Below are 3276 nucleotides of genomic sequence, written 5' to 3' on the forward strand. Positions count from 1 at the left end.
GATTTTGACCCCAGACCTTGGGGACGAAAAAAGTACTTATCCCTTTATTTAATTACATAATAGAACATATATTCATATGTAAAATATAATATAATAAAATAAATCTATTTAAGGTACTGAAAATGTAATTAAAATCATTAAGATATAAATATAATAGTAAAATTTGTACTCTAAATAAGTAAACATATGCTTTATCATACATAAATTATTTTAAAAAATTGAATAAATTGTTAAAATTAATAACAAAAATTTAAAATGATAAAATCTAACTTTCTTACCGTATTTTTTATAATATTTTATTCTTTTAATTTTTAATTTATTAGTACTTTATTATTTAATTAATGATTAAACAAATTATTTTTATGAAAAATTATTTTTTGTATTATCTTAAAAAAGAGACCAATATAATAGTTTAAAAAATAACGTAAAAATAATATTTTAAATAAAAAATATTTAATATTAAAATTTTAAATACAAAAATAAATTGTATAAATATTTAACAGATAAATATGAAATACATGCCTAAAATAACTAAAACATATAAATAGAAGTACTCTTGAGAAATAGAGAATTATTTTTGTCTGTTTTATTTATTTTATGCATATATTTCATATTTATCTCTTAAATATCTATACAATTTATTTTTGTATTTAAAAATTTTAATATTAACTATTTTTATTTAAAATATTATTTTTACCTTATTTTTTAAACTGTTATATTGGTCTCTTCTTTAAAATAATACAAAAAATAATTTTTCATAAAAATAATTTGTTTAATTATTAAGTAAATAATAAAGTACTAATAAATTAAATTTAAAAGAATAAAAATACTATAAAAAATACTGGTAAAAAAGTTAGATTTTATCATTTTAAATTTGTGTTATTAATTTTAACCATTTATTCATTTTTTTTAAATAATTTATGTATGATAAAAGATATGTTTTTATTTGTTTAAATACAAATTTTATTATTATATTTGTATGTTCCTAATTTTAATTATACTTTTAAGTACTTTGAATAGATTTATTTTATTATATTATATTTTACATATGAATATATATGTTCTATCATCTAATTAAATAAAGACATATTTTTTTAATAAAAACATTTAATAACCAAACTAACCATTAATTATGTTGATAAGGAGTGATCCACTGCAGAAAGAGGAATCGAATGAGAGGATAGGAGATAGCGATAAGGTCAACACTGGTTATATTGGGAAAGACGGTAAAGTTACGATGAGAATTTAACGACGTCGTTAAGAGATGATGACGACGACGTTGGCGCTTCTTATCACAATGGCGATGCTTGGAAGAACGAAAGCTACGCCATGAAGAAAGAATGGAGGAGTGGAAAGGTACTTTAATTAACAGAAGTGGTATTAAGAAATTATATTATTATCCATCTTAAATAATAAATTATAAAATAATGTAATTATGGTTAAAATGATAACCAATTAAAATTTGACACATGATAAAAGATAACTTACATATTATTTTAGAGGATGTTGGATAGTAGATTCATTAGCCATACAATAAAGGAATAAGCCAAATCAAAACAAAAGATCATGACAAAAAAAAACACACAAGGTAAGCCATTCAAGTAACCAACGACCAAGCCACGAAGCCACCAACAAGAAAAGTATGTGTCAAGGGACAGCAGGGTGTAATTTTCATAAATCATGCCTCGTGGAACGTAAAATTTGGTACACACCTCACAATGCTTTCCATTTATAAACCTATGTTACATTAAAAATTCTCATCCATTCATATTTTTTAATTAATATTTTAATGGTACAGATTTAATATACACCAGTGTACCAGTAAAGTACACTGGTATAGGTGAAATTCTTCCTATAGTTTATATATAAAAGAAAGTGCATTACATGGCACTTTTATTTGATATTATATAAATAAAAGAATTTATTAAAAAAAAGGTTACCAATCGATATCTATATATTTATATCAAATTATCTATACTTAATTATTGGTTAAAAAAAGATTTTTTTCGATAAGATAGTGTTTCGACTATTAACAATTTCGACTACAAAAACACAGAAACGAATAACTTAAAGTTGAAGAAAGATGGTATAAAAAAGTCGAAATCGAAAGGTACTTAGTACCTTTGTTTGAGCATCAAGACTTGCTGTTCGACCTTCAAGTAGTAAAGTGGAGGACATGCAGTACAACATATGAATTTTAGTAACGCCAAATTTTGCAACGCCTTAAAATTGTTTTCTTAAATAATTTTAGACAACGATTTTTTATAATGTTGCTATTGAAATTCAATTTTTCGTTATTTTATAGTAACAAATTAAAATCGTTCTCTTTGACTATTTTAAAGAACGGTTTTATAATCGTTACCATGATTTGTTTTTAAACAACGGTTTGTTTAATGTTGTTTAAATAAGGTTAAATTACACAGTTGGTCCTATACTTTCACTGAAATTGTAAATTGGTCTCTACACTTTAAAAGTTTGTAATTAGATCTTTGTACAAAATATAATTTTGTAATTAGATCCTCAATAATGTTTACCGTAAAAGAAATACACATTTACCATAACGTCCTCTTCTTCCTCTTCTCCCTTTTCCTCCTCCTCATCATCTCTTCAGCATTTCTGTTCTTCTTCATCCATTACCACCCTGATCCACCACTGCTAAAGCCTGCCCCGTCCCCTTCTTCCATTATCTCTTCTCTTTCCCTCTTTCCCCTCCTTTCTTCCATTTCCTCCACAAATCAACATAATAATAGTAGCTCAATTTACCATAGTCATATAAAAACAGCAACAAATCAACATATTATAATCTAATAACTAAATAGCTAAAAAAATAAATTAAAAAAAAACTTTTTTGATAATGTAAAGGCAGAACGCAGGAGAAGGAGAGGGAGACGAAGCACAGCAATGCAAAAACTGGCGAGAGAGAATAGCAACGATGCGAGTCCCACCGGATGAAAAAGACAAGACAGAAAAAGGAGGCGAGACGTGTAATACTCCATATTTTTAAAAATTAAATAATTAACTATTTATAAGTTATTATATTATATTGAGATGTAATTTTTAAGAAAATTATTTTTAATAAAAATAATTAAATAAAATTTTATAATTATTAAAATTTAATTTAATTATTATTTATTTTATTAAAATTTAAATTATTTATTAAAAAATATTTTAATTAGACAAAAATTAAATTGATTATTATCATTATCATTATTATTATTACTATATGTATATATGTATATTTCCCTTGGCCGAAGCCCGAAGGAAATTGAAATAAAG

The sequence above is a fragment of the Arachis hypogaea genome, chromosome 13 (assembly GCF_003086295.3).
Source record: "Arachis hypogaea cultivar Tifrunner chromosome 13, arahy.Tifrunner.gnm2.J5K5, whole genome shotgun sequence".
Classification (NCBI taxonomy): domain Eukaryota; kingdom Viridiplantae; phylum Streptophyta; class Magnoliopsida; order Fabales; family Fabaceae; genus Arachis; species Arachis hypogaea.